Source organism: Macrotis lagotis, chromosome 3, assembly GCF_037893015.1.
Source record: "Macrotis lagotis isolate mMagLag1 chromosome 3, bilby.v1.9.chrom.fasta, whole genome shotgun sequence".
Taxonomy (NCBI): Eukaryota; Metazoa; Chordata; class Mammalia; order Peramelemorphia; family Peramelidae; genus Macrotis; species Macrotis lagotis.
In genome coordinates, this window is record NC_133660.1 from 148,302,828 (window position 1) to 148,328,210 (window position 25,383).

Genomic DNA, 25,383 nt, shown 5'->3' on the forward strand with positions numbered 1-25,383 from the left:
AGCTGTAATAAATCTGGTTTAGCAAAACTGCTAGGTGATATGTTTAAGCCTATCCCTGAGGGCTGGGTGTGGGAGCCCCAGTCTTCTGTTAGGTTCCTTCTTTGACTACCTATTGAAAGTATCCCTGAACTGAGGCCTTTAACAGCCTTGTAGTCATCTCTCTTGACATGTCTGGCTACATATAGACCCAGGAAAGTCCTACATTTTGACTCTCTGGACAAGGCGAGATTTTTCATATTTGGATTCTAAAGATTCTGACCTTGGGTGCAAGACTGCCTATACTGACCTTTTCCATTCCTACTTCATCTCCTGTAGGATTCAATTACTCCTGCTACTAGAAGCTATTTCACATTTCTTTCATTTTCCTGAAAAAAGTTCACAAACTGTAGATGATTTAGCCCTTTTGCACAAATGTCTTAGACAATTATTATACTTGACTAGCATTGGGAGCATTTACTCTCTGCTCAGAAAGTTCAGGATCACATAGTCCTTATGCCTTATGCTCTTAAAATGCTCCTAAAAATTTCCCACCAGACTCACTTGATTTCTGGTACCTCTCTGTGGATCTCCACACATATTTTCTTTTTGAATTTTAATTACTTTAATTATTCTTGTTGAATTTAATCATTGGCAGAACTGAAATAATAAGCATAATTCAAGTCCAGTGAATCTATTCTACCTATTTTCCTGTTTATTCAGGTCCCAGAGAAGTGGTTTAACTACAAAAGATTTTTACTATAGAGGGGGAAAAAAACCCTGAACAACCTTGAACACATAATAGATAATACACATTTCCCTCCCCAATAAAGTCAGCACCATGGTAACATTGAAAAAAAAGGACTTTGGATAGATAGCCAAAGGTTATAAGACAGAAATCCCTACTGAACTATATTTCCAGCTAAGGAAGACTCATCTCACTCAACCATGTGTTAGCATTACTGCTTTTAACATATTGACATTCTCTGAGACACTGTTAGAATGAGCTAGAGCTAGAAAGAGTCATATAGTCATATACATATACCATATGTATATATAATATGCATATATATATATATATATATATAACAGTTATCTCATTTTTAGGGAGAGGAAACTGAGTCTTAAAGTAGTTAGCTAATTTGTCCAAAAATATTCCTGCAGTGTGACAAGTTGAGATTTTAAGCCAGATCTTTCACTTCGGAATACAGTAGCATTATTCTACCACATCAATCTTGATTAGAGACAAAGTAATTTCCATCTGCAATTGTTTAATTCCCCAAATGGAATATTTGCTCATTCTGAATAGTATCTTTTATAAGTAGGTTTCAGATGGTGAATTTACCTATAAGTTTAAGGGTGATGGAGAGAAAAATTATCACAAATGAAATTAGGCAGACCTTTTGAAATCAACAATAAACACTCCATATATTTTTAATAAAACAGTTTTTTCAGGTATTTAATCCCTTTTTTCCATAGAATAAGATAATAAATTCAGTGATTCTAAGGTTCTTTTCAGCTAAATGGGACAGTGGAGAAAGTACTGGATTTCAAGTCAGAAAGACTTGAATTCAAATCCTGCCTCATGCATTTATTAGCTTTGTGACCCTGAGAAAATTATTTAACCTCTTTGCTTCAGTTTCCTTACTATAAAATAGTGATAAGAAATGCACTAACTTCTTAGGGTTTCTATTACATAAAAAATGATATATCCAGAATATTTCACAAATTTCAAAGCACTATATAAATATGTAGAAGTAGTGATAATAGTAATACTAAAAGTAGATGTAGTAGTAGTAGTAGTAGCAGTAGTAGTAAGTAGTAGTAGTAGTAGTAGTAGTAGTAGTAGTAGTAGTAGTAGTAGTAGTAGTATTGGGAGAAAGTGGAGGGGAAGCAGAGCAGGAGCAGATACAGATACAGAAATGGAAGCAGAAATAGGAGGAAGAACAGGAGCAGGAGGAACAGGAAGAGCTGACATTATGTGACCTTGAATAAGTCACTTGACATCCTTCAGCTCAGATATCTTATATTTAAAATGGGAATAATTATAACAGCTACCAACCAGGTTGTTTGAGAGGATCAAATGATTTAATATATGTAAAGTTCTTTGCAAATAAAAAAGTGATACATAAATATTAACTATTATTGTATTTCTTCTGATAATCTTATTAAGTAGAGGAATCACTCCTCATAATGTGTAGAAATGAAGGTAAATTTGGAAAACTATACTGACTAAAACATCACTATATGTTATTGAATTAGAATAGCATTCAAATGTTGTTCATGTGAGGATGACATATTCAGTATTTCCCAAAGATAAGGTACATTTATAACAAACTATTTTGGCTAGAAAATTCCATTTATATAATAGTATGAATGACTATTTTATATTCTCACTCACTCTATAAGATGGTTCATCTATTTAAAGGTGTATATATTTAAAGAACCCACTGAATGTATTAGGAAAAAGAAAAAGAATATAAAAGTTCATAAAAGTTTTTGTCTAACAGGTCTCCACTCTATGCTTTAGCTTTGCATGATTTCCCCCTAGCCTTTTCAGAAATGTTATTAACTTCAGAAAATTGTTTTTTCTCCTGCATGTTGAGAGGAAAAGCAATTTGAAATGTTTATTTTATATCTGAAGAGTCCTATTCATAAGAGAAAGGGCAAAAATATTATTGCTGACTACAATTTGTGACTCAAAACCTACAGAAATGCATGTTCACTCAACAATTTACAATTGTACAAGTCAGATAAATAAAAGAAATCTAATGCTTCTCTCATTCATTAAAACAAATTAATGCATACAAGGTACTTACATCTCCATGAAGAGAGAATTCTACAGCCATCACCATTTGCCCCCAATGGTGGTCATAATGCCTTGTTCCTAGGTGGAGGTCAAGAGAGCTATTATACTTTAATAGAATCTCTAGCGGTTGAGATCTTGCTCATTCACACTAAATGAACCAAGACTCACTGCTAATTACCAAATCTTGTGTACTGATACATAAGCAAAGAAACAAAATGTAGTGAAATAAAGGATATCCAAACCAGAAAATGCCCTTTTGTGCATAGTTCAACAGATAACAGCCTACAATGGTTAGCACAACATAGTCAAATAGCTTAATAAGCACTTTAGCATGGTTTATTGGATAATCACATCACATATAGTTTCTAAAAACCATTGGGTATGCTATCTACTTTGTTAAACTGCAAACCCAACCTTTCTCCATAGGTAATAATGCTTTACTAGAATTTACCTTTTCATGAGAATTGTATTGCCCCAGGAATTGTACTCCCTGTGTGATGGTTCACACTCCAATGACCTGATTAAACTTCTAATTATACTGTATTGAATGTGGTTCTGTAATGCTTACACAAAGGCATGTTAAACATCCACAACTGCATTCCATTAGAATCAAACAATTCTGCAATTTTTGTTCTTAATTCAACATTTTTATTCTTAATTATTAAAGATTTATTGAGAAATACCACTTGTTAGGCACTATGATAAGCACTGGAAATGTTAAGGGAGGAAAAAAAAAACATAAAATAACTAGTCTAGAGGAGCTTACATTTTTAAGTGGAAAATGCTTTAAAACTGTAAAGGTATAAGAGATATAGAGTGAAAATGGAAGATCATCTTAGAAGGAAGGAATGTTGTGGAGAGAAGGCCCTAGAGCAGCTTCCTAACTAATGAAGACTTTTAAGCTGAGACTTGAGGAGACAAAAGTGAGGAAGGAGACCATTAAATGGTCATGATCAATAGCCAATAAATAGGCAGGGTGGAGTTGCAGATAAAGGGTTAAATTCAGGAGGAAGGACTAGAAAATAGGAGTTAATGGGCCACAGAGTACAAAAGAGGGAGAGAAGAAGCATTTATTAAACATCTACTATGAGCTAGTTACCATGTTAAATTCTTTTTTTTTCTTTTTAGGTTTTTGTAAGGCAAACAGGGTTAAGTGGCTTGCCCAAGGCCACACCGATAAGTAATTATTAAGTGTCTGAGACCAGATTTGAACCCAGGTACTCCTGACTCCAGAGCCAGTGCTTTATCCACTGCGCCACCTATCTGCCACTTTCATGTTAAATTCTTTACAAATATTCTTTCAGTTGGTTCTCACAACCACCTTGAGAATTAAGATATATGATTATCCTCAATTTATAGTTTAAGAAACTAAGACAGGCAGAAATTAATTGACTTGTCTGGGACCAGGTTGGATCTGCCTGACTCTGAGTTCAGTGGTCTATCCATTGCACCACTTAGCAATATATGATCCTTGAAGTTTCTAGGAAGCCACTCAAATTGATTTGGCAGTGAAATAAAAGTAATAGATTCAAACTTAGGAAAATCATTTCAATAGCTGAGAGGAAAATAGAAGAGGGAGAAATTTGATTTGGGGAAGCAAAAAAGAAGAATAATGCTATATAGTCTAGGCATGAAGTAATAAGTGCCTAGGCAATAAATGGTGGCAATGTTAGAAGAAGAAGAGAGAATATATGAAAGAACTTGTGAAGATGGAGATAATAAGGCCTGTGAATACTTCAGAAATGTGGACCAATTGAGAGAGAAAATACTAGAGGGACTAGAATGAGGGAAATGAGAAGTAGAAGCAATACGTTTAGAGGAGAATCTCAAGAGAAATAGAACTACAGTGCCAGGGATATTAGAATCAAGTAAGGCTGCGTTGTATGGATTGAAGAGATGCTTAAATTCAATAAACATTATGTGCAAGGAAATCTGATAATCATGGAGGAGTATAGAGAAGAGGAAGAGAAAGAGATAGAGACAGAGACAGAAAGACAGTCAGAGACAGAGACAGAGGAAAAGAGAGTTTCAATACAAGCAGACAGTGAGAGAGAGAGAGAGAGAGAGAGAGAGAGAGAGAGAGAGAGAGAGAGAGAGAGAGAGATCCCCTAAATGGGAAAATAACACACAAATGGAAAAATAAAAAGTATGGCTTGGGGGCAGCTAGGTGGTAGAATGGATAAAGCAGTGGCACTGGAGTCAGGAGGACCTGAGTTCAAATATGACCTCAGACATTTAATAATTACTAGTTGACCTTTGGCAAGTCACTTAACCCCATTGCCTTAAATAAAAAAATAAATGAATTAACTTATTAAAAAGTATGGATGGATGGTGGAGAGGGGTTGGAGGTATAATGTTTAGGTCAAGAAGAGCTGATAATGGATAATGGATTACCAGTGTTTAGCCTTCTATGTGTTTAGCCTTCTATGAAGGAAGCCTTTGGTAGAAATTAATATTTTGCTCTTCAGTCTTCCAATCAAAAGGAAGAAGCAATTGAAGTGAATTGAAAAATAGTGAATATGAAAACCTGAGTTCATCTTTGGGGTGATGAGATTTTAGGTGATCAGAATTCTGATGCAGATGAGGTTGTTTCTTGGAATCAAATTCAAGCAGAGTTGTTGAAAGTTAAGGAGCATAGAGAATGAACATGGTCATGAAATGGCCAGTAGTTAGAAGAGATAACTACAAAAATTCTATAAAAAAAGATTCTATAAAAATGGACATGATCTGCTGAAGAAGATGGGATGTCAAAAGTTTTTCCTCACATATGAGAAAACAGAGGAAAAATAGACAATCCAGATTTTCTCTATGCTAAGACTAGGTAAATTATTCAAACCTCAGTTGTATTTTCATGGTTTGTTATTGTTATTATGAGATTTCTTCTTTTCTATTCAGTAAATTCTTTTTGTCTTGGCTTGTGCACCTGGGTTTTCCTGTCCTTATTACTGACCTTGTTTTAGTCATTAATTTGGAATAACATTGACATTATGTCAAATATATGGATAGTAATAAAAAAAGATGACAATTGCAATACTTGGCATACTGTAGACAAAAATAATGTTCCTCATTGTTGATGTTTTTGACATTATTTAGGCAGTCAACAACATTTATTCAACTGATGATATGCACAACTATACTAGGTGCCAGTGTAGGAACAAGAAGATTAATAAAAGTCAGATTTCTCAACCTAAAAGACTTTAAAATTTAACTGTGAATTCTGAAACAAAGGAAGAAAACTTTTAGGCAGTAATGCAAAGTAACACACAGTGGTATGAATTAGCAAACTAAAACATCTATAGAGTAAAAATAAACATAGATTCAATATTGATTTCTCTTAAGTTGCTTGATTAAATTTTATTTTCTTGATCCATCCACTTTTAAGACATCACTGCATTATATTTAAAAAATGTAATTCTTATTCATATTGTTTTATTTGAGAATTGAGAATTCTAACATGTCATGGAACAGATAAGACAAAAGCACCATATATTGACCATATATATATATATATATATATATATATATATATATATATATATATATTCTTCGAATGACCCTAATTTTGCCCCAGAAACAATCAATCAAACCACATTTATCAAAGACTGTTATGTAGCAGGCTATAGTGGATGGTTAGTACTGGAAGTACAAAAAGAGCTAAAAAGACAGTTCCTACCTTCAGGGACCTTGTAATCTAATGGCTAAGGTGTTAAGATTGATTGAGAACACCAGGAGAGTAAGGACTTTGGATGTTAAATAGAATATTTTTTTAAAATTTGATCCTGGAAGTAATAGGAAGCCAGTTGGGATTTATTGAGTAGGAAGGGTGCCATGATTTGGACCTACCATTCAAGAAAATCCCTTAGTGGCTGAAGGAAGGATGAATTGAATGGTAAGAGATTTAAAGCAGGAAGACCTAAGAGTTGTCTATTGTAATCCTCAAGGCATTAGGAAATGAGTGCCTATACTCCTATGATAGTAGTGTCAGAGAAGAGAAGGGGCAAATGTGAGAGCTTTTGCTAGGATAAAATCAACAACAAAAATTCAACAACAGCTTGAACATGAAGGGAAAGAAATAAGTGAGCAATCCAGGATGACTTCTAGTTTCTAAGCCTGTTGGACTGGGAGGAACATGTTTTTTTCAGGAATAGGGAAGGTCAATTAGTGGAAAGTTTAGGGGAAAAATAATAAACTGAATTTGGGACATGTTCAATCTAATGAACTCATTTTACAAAAAAAATCAACCCCCTAAAATCACAAAACAAAATGGGAAGCAAAGAGTGGGAGCAAGTTCCCTGTGAAACAGAGATGGAAAATGAGTTGCCAGTTACACTAAAATATGCTTTTTCTGAGATTCAAACCAAAAATAAGTCTAAATAAATTAAGAACTCACTAAGTGATAGGGAATGTGCTAGATAAAGGAGCTGCATGATGGAATGGATAGAACAGTAATACTGGAGTCAGTAGTACCCAAGTTCAAATTCAACTTCAGATACTTGCCATTTATGAACTGTGTGACCTTGGACAAGTACTTCAATCCTGACTTGCATCGAGGTTCATCTCCAGTCATCCTCTTTCATATCTGATCACCAGACCCAGATAACTTTGGAGGAGAAAGTGAGGCTGGTGATTTAGCACGGCCACTCTCACACAAATCCAGTTCACATGCTTGTCATGGCATCACTTCCACAATGTTATGGCCTTTTTTGAGAACAAAGGACAGATATCATGGTACTGAGAGGAATTAAAACAAAAGTGAAAAAATTTCTCTTGTCAAGGAGCTTAATGAAGATCTTCAAATGAAATATATGAGATTTTCTCCTAAGCCAAAAGATAATTTTCCCTGCAAAATTTTTGTAATTACTTACATTAGAAATAGAATCCAGTAATTATACTTATATGACTTACTTTATTTTTTCTCATATTCCTTGTGTACCAACTTCTAGACAAAAACAGTTTCAAGACTTTTGGATATTTCTGTCTTTGTTATGGTCCTTTCTGTGAAATCAAGTCATTGATTTCACTTCTAATCGAGGATAGGAAGTTTTGAATTTGGGAACTCTGAATGATTTTGGAGAACTAAAAATTCATAAGTAAATTGCAAAATTAATTGCATAATGCATTCTTGTTCTTGTGGTATGATAGAAAGAACACCACAGTCATACCTTGGAGATATTGCAGATTTGCATCCAAATCACTGCAATCAACTGAATATTCCAATAAAGCAAACCATGAATTTTTTGGTTTCCCAAGGCACGTAAAATTTACTTATTTTTACTCTAAAATGAAGTCTATTAAGTAGTATTATGCAAAATGTATATACTTTAATTAAAAATACATTATTACTAAAAATGCTAACCATCATGTGAGCCTTCATTAATTTAAAATCTTTTTGGGGCTGGTCTTGCCTTGATGTTGGTGGTTGCTAACAGATCAGGATGGTGTCTGCTTCAGGTGACTGTGACAACTTTTTAAAATAAAACAGTAATGAAGTTGGTAACATGGATTGACTCTTCCTTTCACCTGAAAACTTTGAGGTCATTGCAGGTTTTTTTAAAATTGGACTAATTTCAATCTTTCTTTCTGAGAGTATAGGGAAGCCCTACAAGAGGGAGAGAGAGAGTGGAATGACTAGTAGATATAACACCAAACATTGATCAATTAAGTTGACTATCTCATGTTGACAATGCTCTTCACATCCCAAAACAATAATAATAATAATAATAATAATAATAATAATAATAATAATTATTATTATTATTATTATTATACTGACATCAACCACTACTGCAGATATAACAATAATGAAAATAAAATGTTGAAAAACAGAGACATGATGAGAACAGTGCCATTAGAAAAATTGACTGATAGACTTGATTAAAGCAACCTTCAATTTGTGTTTAAAAAAGTCTTCCAAGTGCAATAGTTACATACATTAAAATGAAGTATCCCCATATATCTGAAGTTAGAGTATAGTAGACTCCAAAATTATCTAATCAGCAAGAAAAAAGCTTTGATGCAGAACTCCAAGCTATCAGTCATTTATTGGAGCAATTGGACCCCTTCAATGAATGGAAAGTCCTATCTTCCTCATGATCTGAGATTCTCATTTACCTCTATGTATTGATACCCAGACCCTCCAAAGAAGCAAAGTAAAATATAGAGTTTTGCTAGCTGATTAACCTTGCTTTTGACTCTTCAGGAAGGCCAGAAATGGTACATAGCAAAGATAAGGGTCATGCTCATGGTGGGCAAGAAAGGGTGGGTCTGGAGGTACAAAAATAAGTTAGGGGACTTTCTATATCAGGCCTGTCTAATTGCAGCCCTTGGTTGCATGCAGCACAGAGGACAATTTTATTCGGACTCCCTATGGTTTTACTAAATGTTTTAGTAAATGAAGTTGAGCTACTACAAAGATTTCACTAAAATGACAAATAAAAGTATAACATCTATTGTTTCATTAAAAACTTTTAAAATAATGTTGGACAGCCCTGTTCTATATCACATTAAATCATCCCACCCATACTGTGTTTCATCATCAACATTTGTGGTAGACAAGTGAACATCATGAATGGTAAATAAGTTGTGAATAGTTAATTCATAGAATTTTAAATTTGAGGCCTATTATAAGAAAGAAACTACCTTATCTATTTATCCTTATATGACATGTGTGAAAGATGTATTAATACTGATGCCATAATTTTCTTCAAGAATGAAAGGCAAACATCAATTAAGTGATGTCACAACATAAAACAGAATTGGATTTAAGTGGGGGGGGGGGGGTTGTGCAAAGTCACCATCCTCACTTTCTCTTCCAAAATCAGCTGGGTTCAATGACCAGATATGAATCTGGACAACAGGAAATATCCCTGGATGCAGTGAGAGATCTTGGTCTTTCTAAGGTAAGGTCTTTCCCAGATTTTAGTTTGACTAGGGCAATATCTATTTAGTAATTAAGGCTAGGTAAGAAAGAGAAATTCTGAGGGCCTTGCCCTCCCTCCTAGTTTGATCTGAATTTGATTTTATTATTAACATTAGTTGCCTAAACTGCCTAACTGTATATGACTAGATAGGTTTATTACAAATAATTGTTAATAATCATTACCAATATGGAATCATTCTGATCTGGTTAATACTGATTAGAGAAAATTGGGAATCTAAGTAAAATAATCTTTTTTCAGAATCTCAGTTTAGACATGGCCTCTAAGGCTTGCAAGCTAAAGCCTTAGCTTTATCTTTAGCCTTGGCCTTAGTGATCAAGGACAGGTCATAGCATCTCTGGGTCTATTATCTTTATTAAATTTTAACTAAATGCTTTACAACATTCTTTTAGACTTTCTATTTGTGATCTAGGAAAGGTTTGAAAACAATATAAGAGCTAATTATGTAATTGAAAATTATCCCTTGATCAATCAGTTTGAGTTGAAGCTTTCTCTTCAAGATTCTGATAAAAAATTTCAGTTAATCAACAAATAAGTATTAAGCTTTTTTATTTTTTTTCCTGACAGATGTGGATAAAAAAACTATAGGACCTCATCCCTGATTGAAAGAGCTGACAGCCAAGAGCTGACAGCCTAACTGATCTCCTAAAATAGACCTTGGCTATTGCATTGTTATTATTTGTCATTTAAATTTGACCATAATTATATACTCAGATAATTAAATAAATCTGTGACAGCACTGATTTGGATGTTTTCACACAGAATACAGCATACTTTCTTACCTAGCCTTAATTACTAAATAGATATTGCCCTAGTCAAACTAAAATCTGGGAAAGTATGCTGATAGTTGATGATTCATGGTTAACATGTTACCAATGAAAGTCCCATAAATTTTCTATTATATTTTTTCATCAATTAAAATAACATTGTCATAAAATAACTGTACTGAAAACTTCCTCACTTTCTCTTCACACAACAAGGATATCAGAAGCTATGTTTGGTTGTTCCTTAGCTGTAACATGGATAGGGTCTGTCATTTTTCAATAATGCATTTTTATATCCTTTATTCTGATTCTTCTTTGAGTTCCTATTTATTCTATATGAAGTCTGTTCACACACATTATACATCTCTCCATTAACTTTTGTGTATCATATTTTTAATTCCTTAGATATTTGCATTCTGTGACTCAGTCTTTCAATGACACTGGCCAAATATTGATAATATAAAGATGGACTTTTGTTTTAGGGGAAAAAAAAATTTAGGACAGCTAAAATAACTTTACAATTTCTCAAAGACTACCTAACCATTTTTCTAGAAGGACCCAACCTATTAGTTGTTTGAAGTGCTTTATATACTCTATTGCCAGTTATATTTACTAGTGGATAAACTCTATAAGCTGTTGATTCAACTGCATATCATAGTCTAGACAATAAGCTTTCTTCATTCACATATTTTCTGCTTGAGTAGATGGATAGGTTAAACAATTTTGAGTGGCTATGAATCTTTTACAAGTGGTGGTACAATGTTCCAGGGCTTGGTTCAATTAACAAAGAAATATCTGTCTCATCAGGTATTCCCATATATAAATCTCCTATATAAATATTATCCAATCCTAACCCTGCTTAGTTTCTAAATTCAAATAAGCATTAGCAGTTAAGGAATTGTGACCTGTCTGATCATCTACTTCTAGAAATCTTTTGAAGATTTTCAAAGAGATGATTTTTGTTGTTGTTTTGCTTTGTATTGTTTATGTATAAGGGCTGACCAAACACTACAATACATTGAAAAGTTACAGATTGTAGAGCCCACAACTTTTGGACTGTTCCTAGGGAGCTAGTGGTTAACTGGTTAGCATATGAGAATTGGAAATGATTACTGAGCTTTTGGAATCAACTCTTATTTATCAGTACTAACAGAAGAAAAGGTAGTAATGTTGTAATACAGTTTCTCAACTGATGCTGCCAAGAACCCTGAAATACCCCCATTTTAAAAATGAATTTTAAAATCATAACTCTTGTTTAAAGTTATGTTTAAATTGAAGGGTTCTACTACCAATCAATAGTTTGAGAACCATTGAGCTTTTCTCTGAATTGGGAAAGGATGTCTTTGAATCTTGCCTTTGACATTTATTAGCAGAGTGACTCATTCATTAACCTCACAGTGCTTCAGGAAACTCTAAGACAATAAATTGAAAAGCCATTTATTGTAAAGAAAGTTCATTTCCAGAAGCCCTCTAAAATGGTGAAATCACAATCCTGAATGTAAAACAATAAAAATAATAACAAACCTCCACAACAATGAAATAAGTGAAACTGTAACAAGGATATAAGTATATAGCCCCCAAATCATTGTCATATATTTATTCCTTTCCTCATCATGCCAGGAATGAATCAGAAATAGGGTGAAACAACTCCTGAGATAATAGGGAATGGAAGAAAAACTTATTTAGGTAAACAAAGATTAGAAAAAGGCAGTGAAGAGTGTTATTTTTAAGTTTGGAGTGTGAAGAGAAATATGTATGCTAGTGCAAGAATTTGCAAACCATAACCATTAACCAGTTCAATAAATGTTTTCACTTTTCCTCAAACACACAGGACAGTGGGAATTGGGAAATAAATTGACCCCAATGTGCAGTTGTGTGTGAAACCCCAGAGAAGATTCAGGCCATGGGAGCGTAAAGGCACTTATACTTGAGACTAATACAGTATATATTTTTCTAAGGCAAGGGGATTTCAGTCTAGAACTATCTCTGAAAGCAGGAAAAAAAATCTCTCTCATGAGAGAATGACTGCAGTCCATCCATCATTTTCACAGCAACTTGTTTGTTTTTATTTTCTTCCCTGCAAACTCCTTTTTTAATAGTTCTACAAGAAAAAAAACTTATAAAATTATAAAATGAATCACTAGCAACTGTTTGTATCTTATTCTGACAGCTCAGAGATATGCAGCAACTTATGAGTAATTTAAGTAATTTAAGCCTCTGACTACAAAAAGTTGTAATGGCAAGTAATATGTTAGCCTTACCTGATATCCATTTTCCCTAGTGCCAGATACATTTCTTAACTGTTTTTTCTTCATTGTGGACTTCAATATTTCAAAAATCTATGCTGTTTCTCAGTGTACCACTCCCTCCTATGGTGCTAATTACAACCCTTCTATAGCTCAGTTTATATTCCTTGAAAGTTGCCTTAGCAGGTAGTATGATCCTTAAGACATAGAAAAATTCATCACTGAGACCATTCAGTAAACTTTTCCAGGTTGAAAGACCTTGTTAAAGCTAAACTCCATCAATAAGGCCTTTATAAATCCAGTGTCATCTCCATGATCCATGAGTCATTAAAGAAGTATCATTATGATAAATTTCCTCTTTATAATATGAGGACAAATACAAGCAAAACTGGGATCTTCTACTGTGCCTTACAAGGTTTGCAATCTCAAAGTCAATCTTTATATTTTGAGATCTTCACCATGGAATTATAAATGAATAATAGGGTGATGGAAATAGTTCTAAACTATATATATATATATATATATATATACATATATATATATACATATATAGACTATATATGTTTATATATGTATACTTCTTTGTATACACACACACACATACTTCTTTGTCATCAGAAGTTTAAGGTCTCTTGAAAATATACTGGAAATATGCAAAGAAGTAACAGTGATTGAAAAAATTATTCAGGTTAGTTGAAGGGACAAATAGTATGCTGTTAATGACATCAAAGAAGAGAGAGTAAAGTGATTGAGAGTAGGAACTATTTTCATTCATATCTTTCTCCCCATCACCTAGTACAACAGGTGACATATACTCAGCCTTTTTTTTTAATCAATAATGTTTACTCAGCAAAACTATCATCTGTTTATCAGGAGTTCATCCTTTCATTTCAATTACATCCTTGAAATTCATCCCTTTCTTTCAGTAGCTTTCATCTGTGACACTTATGCTTTTCATTTCCTCCTTTCTTGGGAATTCTTAATCATTGTATGCAACACAAATACATAGATGTGTCAGCATATTTATAGTGTATAGAATTCTTGGTGAGGAGATTGGAAAATTTGATTTTAAATCTTATATATGATGAATACTAGTTGTATGACATTAGATATGTCAATCAACTCTGAACATTGTTTTCCTTCATCTGTAAAATAAAGGGCAGCTAGGTGGGGCAGGAAGACTGATCTTTTTGAGTTCAAATCTTATCTCAGATACTGAACTAGTTATTTGATCCTGGGCAAGTAACTTAACCCTGTTTCCCTCAGTTTGTTCAACTATAAAATGAACTGGAGAAGGAAATAGCAAACATTCTAATATCATTGCCAAGAAAAACCGAGAAGGAAATAGCAAACATTCTAACATCATTGCCAAGGAAAACCAAAATGCAATTACAAAGAGTTGGACTAGAGTGAAAACAACTAAAGAACAGCAATAAAATAGTTAATAACACATGTGATTCCTCCTTTTGTTAGACTCAAATGAGATAAAGTATGCAGACTAAAAAAAATAACAAAACTTAAAAACCTTAGGTAAAGATCAGCTATTATTACATTGCAATATATGATATCTTTCCAGCGATCATGAGAATATTGTTTGTAACCTAGTCATAAAGGGCCATGAATATCAGTCTTCAAATAAAGCTCTTATTACATTGTCTGACACATAAGTGTTATATAAATGATACTATTGTTATATCCTTTTGCCAACATAATTATTAATGATGATTAAAAACTTGAAAGGGATACGAAACAGGGTTACCTGAAGGCTCTCTGATGCTGAATTCAAAGAGATAGTCATAGCAGTGAGTTATAAAGGAGTCAGAATAATCTCAATAGGGACATACCTCAGAAGCCACATTGGTAGAACAACTGGAAATTTCTTCCTGATATCACCTGGATATCTTTAAGATCATAGAACCCTATATTGAAATTTGGAATTGACTTTGTAATTCTTCTAGTTTATGTTGCTCATTTTATATGTGAGGAAACTGAGACAGGAAGTTTCAATGATTTTTTTCCAAGAAAAATGTCATTCCTATTTTTGAAATCAATTCCATCTGTGACTATTCTTTGAGATTACTTCTTTGAGTTCATTATTTCACATATGAAGAGACCTGATGGTCCTGGAGTTATGCAGAGAATATTTACATGGTTTTCCCAGCATGAAAAGGTTATTCTGAAAAAACCCTATTATCTTCATTTTCAAATTGGAGAAATGGAGGCAGAGAAAGGCTTGACCTAGCTTTTTTTTCTTTAGTTTTTGCAATGAAATGGGGGTCAAATGGTTTGCCCAAGGCCACATAACTAGGCAATTATTAAGTCTCTGAGGTTGTATTTGAAATCAGGTACTCCTGACTCCCAGGACCAGTGCTCTATCCACTGAGCCACCTAGCTGTCCCTTGACCTAGCTTTAATAAAAGAAAATGTAGAAATAATTATTCAATAAATGAATGAGCTTAGAATAGTTCTTTTAATATATACTGATTTTTTGCCCTATAGTCCTTTAATATCCCATAGTTATATGAATAATTTAGCTTATGTGCCTTATAGTAGTTATTTTTTTATTCTGGTAGAAACTATAGCTAGGTTTTTCATGTGGCTACTACATATATATATATATATATATATATATATATGCATATACATATATACATATGTATATGTCTATAGCATACATAGTAATGATCTTCATCCTGAAATATCTTCTACTACAGAATCATTGTTGTCTAGTTTGAATTCATATGAAATCTTCAAAGAATTGTCCTTTTAATGGCTTGAGATATTTCTAAATGGAAAGAATGAATGAGTCTTCATTTGTTAGTTATAGGAACCTGGAAATGACTTTGCACTTCCAAAATAAAGAAGAAGGCATTAGGGGACATGATATCTTTTCCATAGTGTTTTTAGAGCTCTCAGTAATATTAATTAGTTAATGAAATATTTATGATTCTAGTATGTTCAATTCAAGTCACTAAGGTACCTCAATGATAATAGAGATTAACTGAAAGATGGATCATGATGATTATATGGTTTTTAGTCTACAGTAATGTACTACTCAACATAATATACTATTCAATACTAATTGCTCTAATCATGACAATTTCTTTGAGGGCAGTTTTTATGGCTTATATTCAAACATTCTATTCTTGCTTTGTTCTACTGAAATTGCCTTCTCATTACCAACATTTAAAAAAAAAAGATTTTCCTCATTGAACAATTTTCATAGTCTAATTTCTTCACTATATCTTATTTTATTTCCTGACTTTTTATAGGTATAATTTTATTATAAATATCCATTTAAATCATACAAAATCCTGAGATTAAACAGTTTATAAACATGATGACTCTAAGAAGAGATAAGAAAATGCACTTGAATCCTAGTTTACTGAGTTGGGCAATGGAAATGGAAAAATATTTGGACTGTCAGACTTGGTTGTGGTGGTCAATTGAATGGATGAATGAAAGAAAAAAATTAATAACACTGAGTTCAAAAGTTCTGCTAAGGATTGGATATATAAATAAAAAGTCAGATATTACCTACCTTCAAGGAGCTTGCATGTTAAAAATAGAAGACAATATTAAAAGAAGAGTTGTAACTGGTCACTCTAATCTTGGAAAACACATAGATAGTGAATAGATATATAGGTTCAGCTGATGTTCCCTTTCTAGAAACAGCAGTACTGATGAGAGATTAATGTGCCCAAAGCAATAGGTAGAAAGTTTGTGACAGAGTAGTTGGTATCCACTGTGTGGTCTGATTATCTGGAATCATTTGGATGTAGTATGCTGCATAAGTTGCATGTCACTAATAAAAAAACAAGTTTGGGAAGAGCATGTGTTCCCAAATTGACTGAATTAATGACATAATTCAGAGGTCCCATATAACAGTATAACAGTATAATAGTTCAGGTAAGGGACAGGAGATCAACAGTGAAAGGTAAAACAAGAAAGATGTCGTGCTTGTAGAGCTAAATGAGATGGAAACTATCAGTTAACATTGAATATGTTGGTTAGTTTTGTTGGCCTAATTCCCCTTTCATTTTCCTCCCCTGCCATCTTTCTTTTGAATTTGTTTCATTTTTTAATTTTTTTTCTTACAGGATTAGAAAGGGATACATTCAAAAGTAAAAGTGAAATAAAGCAAAAATGTTATTTATTAAAAACAACACAAAAATAAACACGAATTAAAGAACCTTGAGTTTTCAGAAGGAAATGATCATTTTTCCCCTATTAAAACTTCCCAAATATTGCATTTGAAAACTTCACTAAACTCCTGAAAGCAAGACACTTTTTAAATTTTTTTTCATTCTATTCTCAGTATCTTGCATGTTGTCCGACACACAGCAAACATTTAATATATATTAATTGCTTCAGCATAATTTTGTACACATAAAACTTTTCATATGACCTTAAGAAGTATTTCTTTCCTGTTGCTAATTTTTGTTGGCTTCCTTAGTCAATTTTCTTTCTTGCTTTCTATGGCCAAGACAAGTTATATCTTTCAGTCCTCGACTTCACACCCATCCTGTTTGGATTCCATAGATCTGTAGACAGATAACTTGGAGCATCAGTAGCAGATGAAGGAGTTCTTGGAGCTGCATAAAAAATAAGAAAAAGAACTATAGGAATTACAGTGTCAATCATGTATAACGATGGTGTGCAGCCCTGGGAGAAATTCTTGCAAATGGATGCCAACTTCTAGGCTAAAGTAACAGGAGGTTGTCCTGAGCAGACCAGGACTTTTTTTTTTCTGATCCTTGGATACTTTCAGTTCACTCTACTCATGTGTCCTCTCTTCTAGGTCAGTTCTTGTTCTGGACCTGATTCTAATATTGTCTTGGGCTCAGGTTTTCTGGTCAGTTTTTCTGTGCAATCTGGTGGAGGTGGGAAGAAAAGTATTCTTGAGGTCAGAGTATTAGGAGACAGAGTGGAGGAGAAAGAGGTCCAACTGAGTACTGTTGAAAATGGCTTGAGACTTTCTGTGATCTCCTTTTGGGTTCTTCTCTTTCAGCCAAGATGATAAAGATCCTTAGATAACAGGAGAAGGTGAAAGATGCAGACAACTTCTCTGGAGCAGATTCTAGAGAAGAAGAAACAGGGGGGAGGTACAATCTCCCTTGTTCTGCTCCCCCCTCCAAGTAAAATAAAGAAACCGAGGTAAAAGTTATTTTCCCAACTCTAATAAAGGGATTAGCTCTCTGAACTGCTGAAAGGAGCTACATCCCTCAGGGCTGATCTTCTCACCATGCTGTTGGTAATGAGTACAATGTTCTTTTGGTTCTGCTTCCTTCATTCACCATCAGATCCTTTTATTCATTCCATGTGAATGGAACTTTTCCCATTTTAAGATTTCTTCTGGATATAGGCCTAGAAATGGAATTCCTGGGTCAAAAGGTATGATTAATTTTATTGTTCTTTGGGCATAATTCACATTGCTCTCCAGAATGTTTGGATCAGTTCACAACTCCATAATAATTCATTAATGTCCCAGTCCTCCCACAAGTTCTCCAACATTGATCATTTTTCTTTTTTGTCATCTTAATATAATAGACATGAAGTGAATCCTCATAGCTGTTTTAATTTTCATTTCTCTAATCAGTAATGATTTGGAATATTTTTTGATATGATTATATATGACTTTAATTTCTTCATTTGAAAGCTGTCTGTTCATATTCATTGAACATTTATCAATTGGGGAATGACTTGTAACCTTATAAATTGGATGCAATTCTCTATTTTAGAAATGAGACTTCTTTTTCAAAACCCCTAGTGTGAAAAATGTTTCCCAGCTTACTATTTGCCATCTAATTTTGGCAGCATTGGTTTTATTAGTGCAAAACCTTTTTAATTTAATATAGTCAAAATTATCCATTTTTCAATTTACAATGTATTTTATTTCTTGCTTGGTCATAAATTTTTCCCCTTTCCATAGATCTTACAGACAATATCATTTCTTAGTCTGTTAATTGATCTGTGGTATCACCCTTTATGTCTAAATCCTGTACCCATTTTTATCTTATTTTGGGGTAGGGTGTGAGAGGTGGGTCTATTCCTAGTTTTTACCATACTGCTTTCCAGTTTTCCCAACAATTTTTGTCAAATAGTGAGTTCTTATCACAGAAGTCAATGTTTAGGGGTTTGTCAAAGAGTAGATTTACTATGTTTTCCTTTGAACCTATATTAATCCACTTATCTATTGCTCTATTTCTTAATCACTTGATCAGCTATTTGAGGGGACTCTGATGGACATATATTTCAATGACAAAAGGGTCTTTCCTTCTAAAAACTTTAATTCCCTGGAATTTGATACCCCAAATTGTAAACATCCCTTGAAGAAGATAGCATCTTAATTCCCTTTTGTCAAACAGGTAGCATATTAGATTTTAGGAGTAATTATAACTTCAGTACCTTGTTATGGTGGAAAGAGTATTAGTTTTTGCTTGTACTGATCAGGTTTCAAATTCCAGATTTGCTACTAATTGTATGACTTTGAGTAAGTCATTTTGCTTCACTGGGTCTCAGTTTTCTTGTCTGTAAAACAGAAAGGATGGGTTGGACAAAGATGTCTTCTAGCTCTCAATTCATCATCTTATAATTCTTCAATTCCATATGAGGTTCTTGTCATGATTAAAAGGAGAATGAAAACTTTAAAAAATAGCAAGGATACATGGAAAAACATCACAGACATAATTTATCTACTTCACGCTTTTTGCTTTGGGCCAATAGTAGTTAACACTACTTTTTTTCAGCCTGCTTGTTTGTTAAAAATTGATTAGACATAATGTTAATAGCACGTGAAATATTCACATCCATAAGTTATTTAAATCCCCAAAGACCCATTATCAAAATATCTTGATTTTGTTGTTATTGTATAAAACTAAAGTAGAGAAGTAATCATTGAAACAGATTTTTAATAGGGGAAGGAGTAGTACTTCAGGTCATTTGGAAAATTAAGAGAATTGAGAAGTTCTTTTTAAAGAATATTCCTCCAAAATCAATGTGGTCTCTTAATCAATGCATCTTCCTCATCTGACAAAATAAATAATCACCTTTGACAATTTTTTGAGTACCTTGTCATGCAGTTTATTTCCTGTACTCATCCCCCCTTAATTTTAGTCTGCACAAATAAATTCCTTAGTATAGAAGGTCATCTTGCCCCAATTTGAAACTCAATTCAACATAAAGGTAAATAACTTGTATCTAAGTGAGCCCTTAGAGGTGAAGCACTATGATCATGCTTCCCAATAGTCATTTTCCATCAAAAGCAAAATATGAAATTAAGCCTTCTTTATGCAAAGACTAGATCTGAGATTCCATCAAAGATCTTTGGAAATTCCTCCTACACAATGCTTTTAAGTGGAATATTTCTCAAATACTAAATGTAGTATTGACAAAATATTTTTGACAGATTGCTTTTGGAAAAAAACTGTGGTCTACCTATAAAAGCCATGCACTCTATAATGAGTTTTTAAAAAATTTTAACTCCTTGAATACCTCAGTCAACTTTTTTTTTAAATGCCTTTTTCATGCAAGGTCCACATATGAGCTAATTCTTTTAGTTTTTTTAAGAAAATGAGGAAATTGCTTTATAATGTTTCTTGAATCTATGCTTCAAAAATCACTCAACTCCCAGACATAAAATTTAAAGTTACTATCTATATAATTTATTAATAAAACAGCATTTATGTAGCCCTTTACAAATATTCTCTTGCTTTATCCTCACAGCAATCGTAAGAAGTTGCTATTAATATTGATGTTTTACAGTTAAAAAACTGAGGCTGACAGGATTAAATAGTTTTTTCTACCATCACACCTTGTCTGATGTTTCTGATTTCAGTCATCACTCTATTCATTGTTCTACTTAGGTGTCTCTAAAATAGGATAAAAAATAATAATAATGCAAAGAGCTTTTTTTACATTCTTTTAGTTTGATTAAAAACATTATAACTTCAGTTCCTAATCTGTACCTCATTGCTTTTATCCTTAAATATGACAGGTAATAAAATGACAGTTAAGACTTTCCTTTCTTCTCAAGGAATTCTCTTAATAACATCTCTTCATGATACAAGAGAGGTCTTTCTTTATCCTTTTCTCTGTCTTCTCTAATTTCTTTCAAACTTTTTCTCTTCATCCTTCCTAAACTAGTTGACACAGTAGATGAGAGTACTGGATTAGAAAAAGGAAGACCTAAATGGAAATCCATCCTCAGATCCTTCCTAGTGATGTGACTCTTAGTTTCTACACATAAACTGAGATTATATTAGAATATATTCTAAGATTATTGTTGAGTTAAAATGAAATAATATTTGTATAATACTTAATTGCTGCCAAAGAGTAGACAATTAAAAAATTATTTCCCTTACCTTCAAAATTACCGGCCCAACTTGCAGTGTCTCAACATTTCACAAAACTCTTAAAGATGTAATAAAAAATATCTATTGCATGCAATACTGTCTTTTTAAATGTGTGAGTATGGGGGAGCTACGTGGTTAAGTGGATAGAAAACTGACCCTGGAGTCAGGAGGACCTGAGTTCAAATTTGACCTCAAACAATTAATAATTACCTAGCTATGTGACCCTGGACAAGCCACTTAACCTCATTGCCTTGCAAAAACCAAAAACCAGTGTGTTTATGTGTATCTTTGCCTTCGACTTTTCCTGCATTCTTTCACCAAGTGCTTGATATATAAATCTATATGTGTCTATAGAGAGATAGATGGATATATATATATATATATATTCATGTATATTTATATACATATATATGTATATCATAATATTCTTCAAGTTTTAGATATATATGTTCACCATGTGTTCTCTTTTTTATTTTTAATCTTCACGATAGCCCTTTTGTGAAATATTTTTTGTCACTGAATCACAAATAGTATCTCAAGCCTAATTTTGCTCAGTTGCTTAAGTCTACACCTCCAACTGTCTATAAGTTACTGCCCCCAACATGTCATAACAGCCAAACTTTCTCTATACTAATCTAAGTTTATTGTTTCAAAATAGTTTCTCTCTTTCACCTTACTATTATGTTTTCATTCAGCAAGCATTTACTAATTGCCCCTTCAGCTGTCATTTGTTATGGGAATTCAGGTGAGACCTTTTCACAAAAGTCAAGCATAAAAGAGTATTAAGTCAATGAAACAGAGGAACAAAATGCTGACTTATATGAAGAAGGATGTGACTGGAGGAAAAATGAAATCTAAGAATTTTTATCATAATTGTGAATGAATTAAAGGATTGAAATGAAAGAAAACTACAGAAAGAATTTTTTTATAAGTAAGGCTTTACTTATCTTTGACACAATACTATAAAATCAAAGCCACCATCAACTTACAAGCTTTTATACTGTTGCTGCTGTGAGTACCACTGCTGCTATTGTTCTTTAACTTTCAGACCTATGAATCTGAAAAATATTTGTGATAAATAAGGGATGAAGAATATTATCATTGACAAAATGAATAATTTTGATTACATAAAATTGATTTTCTTGAATAAGTACATACAATATCTAAAATTAGAGGATAAATAGTTAATTGGAAAAACTGTGCTGCAAATTTCTCTGATTAATTCCTCCAATATTTCTAAGAAAAATTAAAAATAGATTCAGAAAGATACACTGAGGTACTTTTTATAGAATCATGAATCGATTTAGACATTCTGGAAAACAATTTTTGAGAAATGGTTTCAGGTATTAACTTTATTTTTAAAAAATTAAGTTATAATTTAAGTTTATTCTTTGAATTACCAAGCATTTATTTTTTTCTCTGACAAGCTTCTACCCACCTCCTATACACTGGGGAGAATAAACAAAGCATAACCCTTACAATTTAAGCATAGTCAAGTAAAAAATGAGGTATGAGTCTGATAGAGAATGCACTTCCTATATTCTAATCAGTCTAAGTCAAATAATGCTTGCATATTTATTAGAGAGAATAATTACTTTGCGACATTATAAGTTGGAAAATTATTTTTATTATCAATCATCATTGCTGAGCATCACCCCGAATTCTATATGTGAAATGATTCTACTACATGTCATCTACATCAAAGGTGGCAAGCAGGCAGTGCCTCTTGAAACCTTTTAGCCAACAAAACTCCCCAGTTAATTTCAAAACAAATTAAAATTTGATTTTAATATTTAACAAAATAAATAAAAACAATATAAAATAAATAATATTTAATGTGGTTTTCCAGATTAATATGTTACCTACAGAAATCTTTAGTGATCTATTTCTATTGAAGTTTGACACTTCTGAACTACATAATCCAGTGAAGTTCAATATTGAGAGGTACAGCTCTGTCTGTAGTTTAAGGACAAAAATTCTTTCCAGGTTGTTTACTGAAATTTAAATCTGCAAAGAATATTCAATAATGTTGGTGAGAAATAAATTTTCAAAAATCCCCCTGACTCATCCACTCTCTAAGTAATCCTAAATTAGTTAGGGATGATGAAAAGTTCTTTGCACAAAGTACTATAGTTTGCATGTTTCAAAACAGAAATTATGTCTCTATATGTATATAGGAAGCAGGTAACATTTAAGACCTATTTTCCAAAGCTCTGTTAAGAAGAGGGTATGCTTAGATAGTAAGATGAAGTCACATTCAGTTGCTCTTTGGGATTACTTGAGAGTGGAATTGACCGATTTTGTCATGTCTCTAGGAAAAATGGAAATAAGGAAGGAAGAAAACAGCTGACATTTCTTTAAGTCAATTTTTATTTCCTCTTAACTCCAAAAAGGTCAAAACCTGATTCTGGAAACCCTACAACACTCAGTTATAGTATAAAAAAAGGAATAAAACAAAAGAATGTTAAAAGGGGAAACTCAGTAGCATTGTCCTCGGTTTATGTCACATGCCCCAACTTATCATGTTAAGCATCATTCATCCAGTATTAAATTCTGTGCCATAATTTTTTGGAGTTGGCCATAGGTTTATTCTTCCTGAGGATCTGTGATTCCACCCTATCATTTCTCCGGTAAGAAGCTTTGTCCCTTTTAGCAATTCCCCAGTACTTCTCAAGTATGCCCTGGAGGGTCGTCCATCTGCTTCTGGCAGCTCACTAAAGAACAGGTCCTGCTTAGCAATGTATAAGAGCATAAATCTATAGCTGAAGATCAGAGGCTGTCAGTGAAGTATAATACAGCTCCTGTTCAGTAATTATGCATGATAAACATCCTGATTATAATACTTCTCGTTCACAGAGGTGATCTGCTAACATACACACAATGCTGGTTTAGTGGCATAACTAGGCTATTCACAGCTTTTTAATGTGCTATTTCCAGAACCCATACTTTTTTTTTCTCTTTCAAGACTTTTGAAAGGATGCTACCTTGCATACTGAATGCATCATTTACATTCAATTAAAATGTGAAGCTGAAGCCTCTTGAAACTAATATGTCCAATGTAAGTTTGCTCTTATTTTTGTTGTCTGCATGGTTGAAGAACACTTAGAAACCACTATGTCTTGAGTACCATAGAGATATTATTAATAAATGTATAAAAATGTACTTCAAAAACTTTTTCTCAACTAGAAAATTTGTTATGGTTTCTAATGTTTTAGTTATTTTTCCATGTTTTCTAAGCCAATGATCTCCAAATATTATTAACATCCAGTTTAAATTCATAAAACTTACCCTATAGTGCCATATCAAAGAGATTGTCCATCTAAGAATTTGTTTAATATAGCCATTTGGCTAAATGTCTCCTTGAGAAGTAAGAAGGGAAAGAAGAACTAATGATATATATATATATATATATATATATATATATATATATATATATATATATATATACATACACAAACACATACATATCCGACATATATAATTTCTAAAGTAAGGAAGCAATAGCCACAAAATATATGTTAAAGGTAAAAAATACTTCTCTTTTATATTTTGGAAGAAAATTTCAACTCCAGAAATGCCACATTTGTAGAATCAGTGTTATTAATTTTATTATTAAAAATTAAGGGGTAATAAATTTAAACTTGCCACCAATGCATCATTTTATCTTCTTTAAAGAAAACAACCAAATACAAATACTTATATGCTCTAAAAAGAAAAATGAGATTTTAGAGTAAAGCAATGACCACAAAATGTAGTGATCCCACAATCGTCTGTTTGGAAGTCAGAAATCTATAATCTAAAACAAATGCTCCTTTAGAAAGAAGTGTTAACAAGAAAAAGTAATAAGGAAGAATGATTCTCCTGATTGTAGACCTAGAATTCTGTCCCTCGAGGCACCTAGCTGCCACCAAATCAAATTAAATTAAGGCATAGATGCTCTCACTAACCCTCTCCTCCTATTACTCCTAATTCTGACCTCTTTTGCTACAGGTTCTATTCTCATTGACCAGAATACTTTGTACTTTTGTGGTGACTGTTATTAGAATTAAATTTTATGATGTAAGCTGTTTTCAGTTATCTAAAGGGATCACTTTCCAGGATGGGTTAAAAATGTATGAAAAGGAATAGTTCTGAGACTCGAGAAAAAGGGATGGGTTTGACTAGGTCACCTAGAAGAGATTATTGAAGAGTGAGTAGATCAGAAGTATGGAGCAAGCATTTTGTACTGTTAAGGAAGAAAGGCAGTCCAAGACAAAGATAAAAGTGAGGGTTAGTAATTGCAAACATTTCTAAAAA